Below are 13,896 nucleotides of genomic sequence, written 5' to 3' on the forward strand. Positions count from 1 at the left end.
TGGGCATGGTAGAACAAACAGATCATAATCGTATTTTCGAGCTATTAAACAATGATTAATCCTAAATTACGTCTCGCAAGAATTGGATACAACGACATATTCAACTACATTTCATTATAATAATGCTTTACAGCGTAATTGCTCACGATCTATGTTTTATATAAATTATAAAGTCGCCCGTTGTGTTCTGATTTTGTTACGCTATTTTTGAATGAACCCTTCGTACAAATATTGTTTTTGATTGCTTCTTGCAATGCTTTAACATTGCTGTATATTAGCTTACACAATTTACTACTATTTTATGCTTTTTAATCAAATTTGAATATGGGTCCCACTTGCCCCGGTAAATGGGGCAAGTGGGACCTATCGCCATAATTTTGAAAATTCTCCTCCAGATTCATTTCATGTAAATTGATAGGCCTTTTTCGTAATTAATCCTTCGAAGTGATACCACTGAAGAGTTTCTGTGCTAAAAGAATTTTGAAATAATCATAGGTATAGAAAACACGGTGGAATAAACCCAAACTATGCATTTTTTAGGTCCCACCTGCCCCGGTGTACCTTAACATTTTTGTTAAATAATAGCTTATTAAACTATTGTACAGCTAATTCCCGTGGAACAAGTGCTTGATAAGTTATTATACAACAAAAGTGCTACTTGAGAAATGCCTCATTGAGGTATAATAATTCAATTGATGTCGCGTGTAGCAAAAACATTTGATTTAATTTAGATATTGCAATAAAAAAATATTATTTAAGTGTTTGTAGAACATTTTTAGCTATTTTACTATTATGTCAAGCTCGTCAACACCAAATTCAGATATGCAGTTATTTACCAAAAAATATCTGGATTAGGTATTTTTCAGTAATTTTCTCCTCCTCCTCCTACAAGGGAGCTGTCGCTCAGCATTTGAATGAGTTCCTCCTTACTTGTCCGTGTATGACCTTAGTTTCTACCAGGGTTGGTAACCCAATCTCCACCAAAGTTGTTCGTATCCCGGTTGGTAATACGAGAAGGTAGGGATAGGTTTTGCTGGACAAGAAGAGGAGGAACACTGTGGGGTCTATTTTTTACTGCTCACTGTACGCATTATCCAGACATTCACCAGTCCACGGCTAAAAATCTAAAAAAAAAAACTACGGAAAGCGCCTATGTTTCAGCGTTACTGCTTACCACGACCTATTGTTCGAACCTTCGTCCGAAAACGGCCCGCCATTCTTTGTACGAGTTGACTTAAGTTTTAGGAACGTTTTAGTAGAATACGAAGGCTGAAATTAAAGAAAAGAATGGTGTCCTGTAACGCTGGAATGTAAAATTAAATTTGGAAAAAGTTTTCTTCTTTTAGTTAATTTCAGGTTTGTACGAGTTGTTTTCCCGCTGGTTAGGCAACCAAATTCTTTGTTCGCCTGAACAACTCCTTCAAATCGTTTGCAGTTCTACCTGTCTTCTTCAATTTGCGTTTCACAAATGTCCTGTTTGAGATTTCGTCAATCGGTCTGACCTATTCAACTTAGGTATAGGTATTTGACCTATTCAACTTCTTGAGAAGTACCGATGTTTGGTCAAATTTCAAGCCAGACAGCAACCTCGTCTCAACTAGCGTGCCCAGACATCAACAAAAGATTGGACACTCGATCTTTCACAAGAATCTTTTGGTCTGATAAATCGAGTGATTGTAAGGTCTTCGTTTACTGTCCCATTTTTTCTAATTCACAGTCCTGATTGTTCTCTTGTTTTTTATTTATTTTCTATTCTTTTTTCGTTTTTCTCTACCTTTTTATCCCTTTTGTTTCTCGTTTTTAGTCTTCGTCTGTTCCGTTTTCCCCGTTTATCTCTTTTTTTGGCCACGTTTTTTCGTATTCTTCCGTTTTTTCGTATTTTTCCTTACCACTTTTTCTTCTTCTTTACCCTGATGTTCTTTTCTTATTTTGCCGTTTCGTTCAACTTCTTTTTCCGGTTTCCTCGTTTCGTCTATTGGTTTTCTGTTTACTATTTAGCTATGCATTTTTCCCTTTTGGTTACTCTTCTTCTTTGATCCGTTTCCCGTTTTCTAGTAGGAGACTGAACCACTGCGACCGTTTCGGGATATCTATTGTGGTAACCGTTTTCCCTTTCTAGTCGCGTTTTCTTCTGTACTTCTTTTTTGTTGCCACTTTTTCTTCTCTTCCTACTCTGTTTTTCTTCATTTAATGTATTTTTTTTATTTTCAGTCTGCTCTTGTTTTCAGTCAGTGCAGTTTTTGTAATTTTCTTTCCGATTTTCCGTCCTTTTCTAACTCTTTATCTCCTTTCCTTCTCGTTTTGTGTTTTCGTCTGTAATGTTTTTCCTCTTTCTCATGTCTTGTTTTCTGTCACGTTTATTCTGTTACACTCAAGTCGCGTTTTACGCGAAGGATACGTCTCGCGTAAATCAAATATTTTCGGAATTTACGCGGTTTTTTTTTCTAAAAAAACCGCGTAAATTCCAAAATTCGCGTAAAAAAACCGGAAATTTTGCGTAAAAAATACTTTGTGGATTTCAACGCTACGCGAAGGGGGGCTCCGTAGCCGCAAGGTTACCGAGTCTGCTTTGACAAGCGAGTGGTCGTGGGTTCGAATCTTAGTAGAATCAAGTCATTCGATGTCAAGTGACTTTTTAGCATGGGTTTATTCTCAGGCCCCCCCATTTACCCTTCTTTCGTGCTGAATTCTATATTTACCCTCTGAAGCCTCTTGACAGTGCAAATGTCCCTCCGATAGTTAAGTGTACTGGTCAGAGGTACGAATGAGTCCTCGCCACGGACGGCTATATATGGGATAGTACTGGCAGCGAGGAATAAGTGGGTAAAGTAGATCAAGCTTTGAAGGAAGGGTAAACCCCAATATACACAAGCACGCATAAAATTCAATAAGCATATCGTTCATTCAATAGCAATTCAATTCAATAGCGATTATAGCAAAAAGAAATGTAGTGCAGGTCATACAGCAAACACCCGGGCGATATCACAATAGATCAACTATACTGGTCGCAGTGATGAGTCCACACATGGAAAATAATATAACGCTACGCGAAAAAATAGACGTTTTGAGCACATCCGCGTACATTCCGAAAATCGCATAAATTCTGAAATTCGCGTAAAAAAAACGCGTAAATTCCGAAATTCGCGTAAAAATAGTCGCGTAAAAACCAAACCGCGTAAAAAGCGACTTCAGTGTTTTTAGATTTATTTTTGCCCTACGGATTGCCTTTTTATTTCCCACTTTTTCTATCCCGTTTGACTCTTTTCTATGGTTTGTTTTTCCTCTTTTTCTGTCTCAGCATGTGACCAACCTATTCCGATTTTGTCTCATCTTTCTTCTTTTATATCCCATTTGACCTTATATCTGTTTTCCTAGTTACTTTCACGTTATTCGTCTTTTCTCATTTGGTTTCTTTTGTTTTCTGTTTCATTTTTCCTTTTTCGTCTCGGTGCCACACTTTTTCTTTCCGGGTTTCCCATTTTTTCTGTCCGGTTTCATTTGAATGAAAGATTTTAATTTCTAATAATTACTAAACTACTGAACGAAACTGAACAATTTGTATGTCGTTGGATAGCTAAAATGATCAGCAATTTTGGGGAGGGAGTAAGAGAGCGATTTTATGAAGGGCCTAAGAGGGGAGCTCCTATATAAATGAAACGCGAATGGAACCAAATTTGGCATGTAGGGGTTTTAGAAGGTAGGATTTTTTTCTATGGTGAATTAAGACCCCTCCCCTCTTTAGAGTTCCTATGGTAGGTAGGAGGATATGGACTCTAATACTGTGGTAGGAGGATAAAGACTCTCATACAAATAAAACAGAATTTTTTGCGTATGTGCCATATTTTCTGGTATGTAAGATGCGGTAAGCTGTGAAAGTTATCTAGTGAAACCTTCTCGGAGCAAACGACAGTGAATCGACGCCGCCAACGTACGTACCTGTTGCCATTCATGTCAAAAGAGAAGCACATTCGAATGGCACGTCTATTTGCGATGAACGTGCTTTAGTTTTAATGTTATTTGTAACCAATGGTCCTTTTAAAGGCCACAACAAGGGAGTTAAAGTAAGATCATTGTAACATGTCAAGCTACGCATAATCATACTTAATACAATAATCTGTGGGCTGGTTATTCATTACTATTTCAAACTTTACGATGCACACAAGTGATTTTTAAAAGAAATCTCTATGTCTCAATGGTTGCAAGGCGTTGTACTTATGAACCTCCGTCCACGTATTTTTAAAGCCACCATTGCATTCAATGAAGAATTGAATCTGAATATTTCGCTCTTCTCTTTTAAGTGAATGCCTAAATGGCACTCACAGATTCTTATAAACATACTCATGCCAGAAATGCAGTTTACATTAGTCTTTGATCGAATGATCTGATATAGTCCTACGTCACCCTTTCGTGCAACTCTTAGGGCTGTATACCTTGTAGTTTTTATAACTGTTCACTTTAAGGATATCAAATTGGACTAGGTTTATAGCGGTTCTAAGAAATTTTGTTGGGACGAGAGGACTTCATCACCTTTTCTGGCGTACTTCTCAAGCACAGATATCAAATTAGTATAAGTCTTAACGTCGTTATGAATTTTCGACCTCTGTTGGGACGAGGGGGCTTTGTCACTTTTTTTTATTAAAACAGAGGAAAAATATATCGAGAACCATTAAATGCAAGTGTAAAAACTGGAACGAGTGTAAAATTAAGTACAGTTGCATACAACCGTACTGCTTGTGGTATGAAAACATCATTATCGCCACGGCAAATCAGCACTACTTATTCCAACTAATCACAGAACGTGGATTTTTTGTTAGACTGTAACCGATGGTTACAAGTTTTTGTATTGTCTCCGCCAATTTAGAATGCTATTTCAAACTGCTCGAAAACGCCCCTTCCTAAGTCCACCCCCGAGCAAACTGTCGACAGTTGGAGTGATAGCTCTCCAAGTCTGCGGACGGAGAGATGATTCCGAGAGGAAAGTTTGCTCCGATGTGGATAGCGAGTACCCATCGCTGTCATCTGTGTGGGTTATAGCGTTCCACGTCTTATAGACGGATCGGTAACTCAGGCGGGACGGCTCGACCAAATGGAACACAATGACCGTATGGGTTATATCATTCCATGTCTGCGGACGGAACGGTAACTCACGGTGGTAAGCTTCCTTAAGGTGAAATTAGTCGTCATCGATTCTGCAAATTTCAAAAGCAGTTTTTTTGTTTGAAACAAAAATTCTGTTCATGAAAATATATTCGCTATGTTCAGATTGGTAAAAAGAATTCAGTAAATACATTGCTATAAACAGAACCCTGCTTTTGGGCCAAAAAACTGCTTCCAAAATTGGGCTCTCCGACGAAAAGTTAATGACTGCTAGTTTCTCGTTAATACACTCTCGAAGACTCGCAACAGTATGGGTGATAACCATCCAAGCCTGCGGGCGGACGGATCACTCATACATAGCCGCGCACAGATACGTCGGAGATTTAACCAAGGTATTCAATACCACAGGATGACACTACCGAGGGAATTGTCCAAAAACGGCCTATTGTTTGGAATCGGAAAGCTTTTGAAAGCCCGATTCCAAACTGACAGAAGCTTTAAAAAGGCTCTATTCAAATAACTAGAGAGTATTCGATCTCGGAAGCTAACCGAAGTTAGAAGTGCGCGCGGTATTCGAAACGAGAAGTTTTGTTTAAATTTATATTATCTCTTTCTGTATAATGTTTTGTGTAAATTGTAAAAGAGGTAATTGTTGATAGATAAAATGGCCTGTATTGTTAATATGTGATATAAAAGACGGATTGTAAAACTTATAGGCAAGGTGTGAAGAAGAAAAACAACTATACAAAGTTATCAAAGCAAATCAAATTAGTGAAAGTAATAGTGCCAAAAATAGTAGAAACAAAAAGGTAATTTAAATTAGGAATTAAGTTTACAAAAAAAAACGTTGCTGGTGGTACGGAAGGCTAAATTTAAGACTGAAGTGATATGATAGCTAATCCCCTCGAATAGGTCCTTGAGGGGCCTTTTATTTTCAATTCTGGTCTTCACAGATATCGGATCGTTCGGAACAGATATCGGAAGGTAGTTTACCTTCACTGTCTTCATCCGTGGCGGTGACGATCGACTTCGTCCACCATCAGCACATACCGGTTGCTTCCAAAAGCCAGCAATACCGGAGATCGATACTACGTTGCGGGGCGGTTGAAGCCAGTCCACGCCAGAATCATCCCACTAGCCAGGGCGAGGCTAACCATACTGGCACGCTCTATGCCGGGAATGGTGAAACGCCCAGTTCAACAACGGACCGAAGAGTCGAGGAAAGCCTTGAAAGTATACCCCAGCAACATGAAAAGCGCGCAAGTAATCTAGGCTAAGCATAAATATTGTAGGGCCAGGGAAAAATAAAATGGCAAGGTAGACGTTAAACCTATTCTTTTCAACTTCACTGAACATTATCCTATAGTATAAATTCTATTGCTATTCGCGAATCGGACTCAAAAGGAGTCGGCAGCCCTCGTCGGTTAGTTTCCACTTCGAACGACTGACTGGTTGTTTGGTTGATCCTTTACAGCATCCCGGCACATGGTAAGATGATCTCTTTGGTTATAGTTATCCGTGAAAATTGGTTTGCTTCGGCTATCGCTGTCCCCGAGTGAAGTTACGTGAGTGTAGTAATTTAGCGGAGAGACCCACACACCCTATTCCCCATCTGCATTTCCCCTCCCCAACCGCTGAGCAGTTAGAGGCTAACAAGACAATACCTAACATTTTTCAATTATTTAAAGGTTTGTTTTTTTCCTTGTTGGGGACCTTGGACCACTGCGACCAGTTCTTTGATCTATTGTGGTGTGGTTTAAAGGTTTGTTAGAGAAACATGTAATCCACTGTATTGCAATGGCTTCTTACAAAAATTACCAATCGATTGATACTAGGGTAAAGAACTAGTTTTAAGCAGTCTAAGCGGGTCACTGATTGTTTTACCTTATTACAAGCGATGGGTTGACTAAGTGGGGGATATCAGTATACAAATATTCTTGCTATCTTTAGTTCTTCAAGCTGTTAGCATTGGAAGACACTATTGTTGAGTTTGTTGAGTCAAAAGTTTAATTTTTCGCTTTAAAAGTTGGAGCGGTGGAACTAATTTTGAACAGACCGCACCTATTTTCACCCGCAAGGTGCTTTTTTAAGCAATTCTGAAATCTGAATTTTTTTACGTCCCCTTAAAAAATCCCTCGAACTTTTCCCCCTATTCAGTAAGTTCGCGTTCCTATCCGCGACCTACTAATCGGCATCTGATGCGTAATCGGCATAGATGCGTAAAATGCCATCTGTCTAAATTGTTTATCGGGGCATACACTCACCGCACCGTTCGGCAAACGGTATTCGTCGTCTCTTTTATTCTCTAGTGTTCTTATGGTAAACTGCGAGTTTGACGTCTCACTCGCTGATGTTCATAAGGATGGTGGGAGAACAAAAGAGGTAAACATAGCAGTACAAACGATCCGACTCGGAACAGTGTTGTCAAAGCAAATAACATTGAAACACATCGTTGCTTTATTAAATCACTGAGAAAATCTTCGAAATTATTGAAAAAGCTGTCTTTTGTGTTGTTTTCAATAAAGAAAAATTAATTATGAACATACATTACTCTTGAAAGTATTGAACCACGTTTTCACCATAGGAGGTTTCAAACTTAATTTCAAACTTAAAATTCTTATTTCCAGAACCGAAACAGTGTCTTGGCAACACGATAGTTCATCAGTTGTGCTGCAGCTCCTGCTACGGTTGAACAGGTTCCGTCAATTCAGAATTTGTTTTCAGTTTTGTTAGAAAATAATAAAACCTTCGGCTAGTGACAAAGCCTTAGATAATACAAAAAAAGAGAGTGAATAATATGGTATGTGACAATTGAGTGCTTGACTTTTAGAGTGGTTGTAATCAGTGCTGAAAAATGTGATGGATTCGTTAGTAGCGAGGTGGCGATTGCCTTCAGCAGCTGAAAAATGTACGTCTTTGGACAACAATTTTTAATTCATCATATTTCTTGTCGGAAACCCAATAAATTGTGTTTGTGTGAATCAAATGTATGGTTAAGTGATTTGTGAAGATGATCCTATCAAAAGATTTTGAAAATATGAATAAAAAAGTGCATTTTCGGCTCATTTATGTTCAACTGATTAAAATAGGTGACACTGCTTAATTCGTTCCTTGCCCTAATATCTCTAGAACCTATTGAGGGATGACTGAGTTATGAGCGTGCAAACTATAACCACTTTTCGTGAGCTTCTTCTGTACGGAAACCTACTTTTTCTTCATGTCTTCCTCAGATTTGACCTCCTTGGGATGCTTCCGTAGTTCTTGCTTTATAATATCCCAGTATTTGGGTGGGGGGGGGGGGGCGGTATACAAATTGGCAGTATTTTGACGTTTGTAATAGATTCTTAAGTATTGATTTTTCAATGATGTTCGACCGCAGTTCATTTTTGTTAAAAGAATCTTGAGTGGGGCCAAGTAGGGCTGTTTTCGTACGCACAGGCATCCTACAGTTTGGTCAGATATGCAAAACAAAGAGCTAAATAATTCATTATTTACTCATTCGGCAAGCAAGGTCAAACCCAGTAAACTTCTACCTACTATGCTGGGTCAAAACTAAAGCAACGTGAAATGCATGAAAATCATTTTCCCTCCCTCGCCACCAGCACAGCACGCAGTCACAGTTCATCTGCTCGACGTGGAAAATGCAACATCATGCTGCAAGCAGTGCCAGAGCAAAATTGCTCCAATTGCTTGTTGAATTCTCTACAGTAAGCACATTTGTTTTTACATCCGCTCATTTGGAATTTCACTCTTTCACTGTACACATACATTCCTCGCAATAACACACACGGTTGGTACGCGTCTGAAAGAGGAGGGAGGAAAACTTAGAACAAACAAGACTTTCAGCTCTAGTGGGAATTCAAATTCTACCCGCACCCGTTTATGTTGGTGTTTACCCGAATTTGGGAAAGCAGCCACATTGTTAGCATCAGCGCGCGAGTCTCGAAATCTCATTAGGATCATGAGATGCCGCACAGGAGGGTGTGCGGAATAGGAAAAAGGTATCCACGCATCCACACGCGGTATGGTTGTGGAGAAAAGAAGTTATATACGCGCTTAATGCGTCCTTCGAGACAGGACTTTCTTGTTTCGTTCGTACGTTGATGACGATAATAATCGGAGCGGAGTCAGCCAGCGGAGGGTTTCCTATTGCGCCCGTCTCCATTAGGTATGTCACCTACAAGTGCGGGCGGGCGTAAGGTGGTAGGCCTAAAGATGCTGGGCATTGTGGCGGTCCCGTAATAAGCATGCATGTGACTTACCGGGCCGGTGCTAAATGATTAATTTTGATTAGAGAAATATAGTGCTACTGAACTTCAGGGATTTCGTGAGGAAATTACCATAGGGACAAATTTGAAACCACGTGCCATTTACTGTACACCGCGCTACAGCTTGCTTTTGCCTTTGTTTACGGTTACTTTACGATAAGGAGTGTTTCGGAAATTCGATGTAATTATGAGTTAAATTCGCCCAGGCTGTCGGATGCTATCAAGGAAGCGTTAAACGGTAAAACTTCACTTCGGTTCATCAAAATATTTATTTACCAGAATTTGATTGACCTATTTTGTGGTTGTAATATGTATGTTGATGTATTCAGCCGCAACAATCATACATTGACGCTGGCATTTGATGGATAAAATCAATCCATCAAAGAGACTCGAAATGATGAAGATAATCCCGCATTCACCAGTGATTGTGACATAGAATAGAAAATGATGAACAAAACGATGAGCAAAAAAAGCAATCTCCGCCGTTCGCCATCCGGCCGTGGGGAAGTGGATATTTTCATTAGGGATATGCTATTATTATTTTTATATAACAAGCACTTCTCCTAAACACGTCCCAGCTGATTTGGATTTGGACCGACCGGCCGTCGGAAGTTCAGTTGACTAAATAAGTTGTGACCTCCAATCTCGTATGGGCGGCAACAGCCTGCGAAAATATGTCCTGATGTCACAGCTCGGGAATCTGAAATTAACCGATTCAAGCTAAGTGATTGAGGAATATTGATTATTACTATCGTAAGAGTTTGCTGACATGAAGTTTCGATTGCAGATAAACTATATTACCTTACATATCGCAGAGACTGAAAGAATTAACGAAAAAGGCAATTAGCTTCATTTTGAAAACCGAAAAAAGATTTGGTACATCAAACAGTGTATCCAGAACATAATTTATAATTAGGCGTTAATTAAATTCCAAATCAACGCTCTCTACATAAGTGGATAAATTTGTGCCGCACGAAAAACGAGCGAACATTACCAGGATTGGGGGTAGGATAGAAACAATCGTCCTGCACCATTGTCTCTTTTTCATCTGTGCCACCCTCGCACGTGCCTGTTTTAATGTTTCGTTTTAACATTTCATCCCCTATAGGCGGTATTATAAGGTGCCTATCTATGACAAGGATTATGATTTGGTTAGTATAGTGATGCTCGCTATGTATACATGGTAACGAAGCATCAACTTAATTCTGATTCGCAATGGAATTATCATATCGTTGTGTGTTTTGGTGAAGAGTAAGGCCTGGCTGGCTGCGCGTCGCCAGTAAGATGATCGTTTGTCTATCAAATGGTCGTAATTTGGACGCATATCCCATGTCCTTGTTCCAGCAAATGAAGGATTGACATATTGCTATGGAGCTGCACAGCACTTTCGAGCTGATTGAAGTTAGTTGTACAAAGCCAACAGCTAACCTTGCCTTTTAGTAAAAAGCATCATTTATTAATCCCTGTTCGTTTCATCGATCTCCAGATGTTAAAGTATAGTGAGAATATCCAAGCGGGTTACTCCTAGCATCTTCTAATAACTGCTTCCAACAAAAAGTGGTCTCTTTTCACAATATAATTAATCGTTTCGAAACTTTGCCTCAAACAAATTTCAATTAATTGAAGGTTGTTGCTTAGTCGTAATTGCCTATTCCCGACCTATCCAACACAAATTATTAAAACTATCAGCGATTTTTATGACACTCAATGCAAAATTCGTTATTCCCCAATATTTTAGTTGGTTGACCATCATACGCGATCAATCAAAGTGAGCTGAGATCTATTTAAATGCTTTTTTAAATTAAAGAGTTCCTAGCAGCCAAATTACCTAAGTATTTTCGTGCGACGAAGAAGAAAATGTCGACTAGTAGTCGTTTCAATTTCCGTCATTCATAAAATGAAAATAACTCACGCAACGCATTGTCGTTATTCTGCAGCCGGGAAAGCTTGCATGACCTGCAGAAATTTTGCAGAATAACATTTGTCATGCCGTCCTACACAAATACATGCGCGCTAGCTTCGTAAACATTATTGTGATTTTTAGTACGGACGATAAAAATTTTGATGAGTGAATTTTAAAACGGTACGACGAATTTAAAAAATAAAATCAGTTGCGTAATTTCAATAAAATACTTTAATAATCGCTTTTTAGTAAATGCAAAGTGCACGGATCGGAAGGTAAGTGTGTTTGAGTCAAAACAGCACAAGAACTTTTGGAGTAAGGGTAAACGGGGTAACAACGCCCGCCGGGGTAAAACCGCCCACCATGGTTTTACAGGGCCTTGCTCAAATTGGTGTTAAATGTTGATGACAGTCATATTACTGAATGCGTACGCAATATTTTACAATACCTTTTACAGCAATATCGTATAAACTATCGGAGAAATAAATAAAAACAGATTTTTCGTTATAATCGTTTCGTTTTTTATAACTTTGTTCCCGCAGAACTTAGGGTTCATTTTATTCAAAACGTTGAAACTTTTAGTAAATCCAGCCCATATCGCATCTGTGATCCTGTCTTCATCCGACAGTACCTAAATTAGGTAACTGTTCATGCAGTTTTGTTGAAATAAATAGTGAAATGTGTAAATCGGTCATTTGGGGGTAAAACCGCCCACAACGAACGGCACAAGATCATCGTGCAAAATGCAAGTACGATAAGGAGATTTTAAAAATAATTGCATAGTTTGGATCAAAGAATCTCAGATTTACATAAAACAATGTAAATGTGCTTAGCTTGTAGCTGGTAGACTGTTTGAAAAAAATTAAATTGCCAATTTTCCCTGCGGGCGCTATGGACATTTTCTTGTTTTCTCGGATATAGCTTTTTTCAATAATTCCTCCCTCTTGGAACAAATATCATGGAATAAACATTTTTTTATGGATATATAGCAAATTTTCTTAGCAATGCAAAAATAATATGTATCTGGTTTATCAATCAGAACAATTTTAAATGTCAAAAAATTACCCACCGGACCAATTGCAGGAACTCTAATACCCATATTGTTATATTTTATCTTAGATCCTCTCTAGTCCTTAAAGATTGCTCCAGGATGCTTAACCTGATTCACCTTGTTGTCTAAGGAAACTACACGGTATCAATTTCAAGACTGTTGGTACCTATATTACTGATATTCTTCTAATACGAGTTGTTGCCGGACACTCTTTCGAAATTGCGGATCTCGGGGATCCATGTATTGTTTGATGGCAAACTGATTTAATGTGTTTAAATTAGATAAATTCACGATTCCAATGCCACCAGTTTCGTTCAAATCGGTTGAATATTGTTAAAGTTATACGGTATGGCGGTTTTACCCCGTTAGTGGGCGTGTTTCACCCCGCATGGAAAAAATACTCTATTTTTTGGACGTGTTTCCAAATCGTAATAAAAAATAGAAAATCATTACAGATATTTATGTTTTTATTTTTTACATGTAGGTAATAGATCAATTGTTCATTTAAAGCAGATAGATTAGAAATTGAGCCACAACTTTTTTTTACACAGGTGGTTTTGCTTAAGTGGGCGGTCTTGCCCCGCTTACCCTTATTCATTAAATTCACCTAAGAAATGATGAAAATTAGAGTGGCTTTCCTTACTACGACGGGAATTAGAAATAAACCCTTACTCAGGAACAACAAAAAACGTTATCATGAAAATTTTAAAGAAAGGAGAGAGGGAAAACTGTTCATGGTGGGCTATTAAATTTTTCGGGAAAGTTCTGTATTTTGAAGTCAAATACCGAAACTTTGTTAAACCCGGCCCTGAAACTCAAGGCATTCCCCAGTTCAACGTCGTCTTGGTATAGACTCACTCTGATGGTGTTCGGCTGTTCTTTAAAAATCGGGTTATTTTTATATGATTGTCCTGTTCGATATGAGCTGTACTCTTTGATAAATTGTTGGTCCTGTTTAGAATCGTCTAACAGCTTTCTATTTTCTGGATTTCGGAAGATAAGTTTCAGGGTTTGGATAATGGGTATGTACATGAAGGTTTCGTTGATTCTCACATTTTTCGGACTGCCATCAATATGTCTGATATCTTCACGCGTATTGAGTATTTCTGCGGTAGGCATTGGGATATCCACAGCTTTTTTGTTTTTAAGAAATTTGGTTTGTTTAGAGAGAGTAGAAACAGAAGTAAACAAGTCCGGTATATGGAAACAGTTGAGGAAGGATAGAGTTTCTGCTCAAGTTTGATCGACATTGTTTTTTGTAATGAACTGTCTACCCGCATGGAAATGCATAACGAATATTAATGTAAAAACATTACGGTTACTATGAATTTTACTGTTTACGACACTTTATGCTGTAACTTCACTGTACCGTTCTTGGAAATTTTTTCATATAATTCGGCAACAATGCCAATTGTTTCGAAGCAGGAAATAATCTCTATCTAAGGTCCAATCCTTGGCAGGTTGAGTTATTTGTAGACACAAATTGTGTCTTCCTCCGTCTACTGTAGAAACCACCGATCGAGAAGTCTAATTTGTTTTACTGACGGGACGACGACACTATGCAGGCGACTTGCGAC

The sequence above is a fragment of the Sabethes cyaneus genome, chromosome 3 (assembly GCF_943734655.1).
Source record: "Sabethes cyaneus chromosome 3, idSabCyanKW18_F2, whole genome shotgun sequence".
In the NCBI taxonomy this organism is placed as follows: domain Eukaryota; kingdom Metazoa; phylum Arthropoda; class Insecta; order Diptera; family Culicidae; genus Sabethes; species Sabethes cyaneus.